This window comes from Microtus ochrogaster, unplaced genomic scaffold (genome assembly GCF_000317375.1).
Source record: "Microtus ochrogaster isolate Prairie Vole_2 unplaced genomic scaffold, MicOch1.0 UNK86, whole genome shotgun sequence".
Classification (NCBI taxonomy): Eukaryota; Metazoa; Chordata; class Mammalia; order Rodentia; family Cricetidae; genus Microtus; species Microtus ochrogaster.
The window spans coordinates 1,460,995-1,461,221 of NW_004949184.1; positions in this window are offsets into that span (position 1 = coordinate 1,460,995).

Genomic DNA, 227 nt, shown 5'->3' on the forward strand with positions numbered 1-227 from the left:
CCCACCTTGCTTTCTGCTAAACAGAGCCTAGTCTTGGAGTCACCAAGTGACCCGCATCTTTACTTACAGCATAGGAACAGAGCCACCTGAAGGGCGGTCAGGACTGAATTACAGATCTTCCCACTCACTTGCTTTGTGGCCTTGGTCAAACCACTTCACTTCTCCCCCCTCGTTGTGGGTTCTCATAAAACGAGGTGGTGGGTTGAGGTCTCCTTTGCCGATGCGGC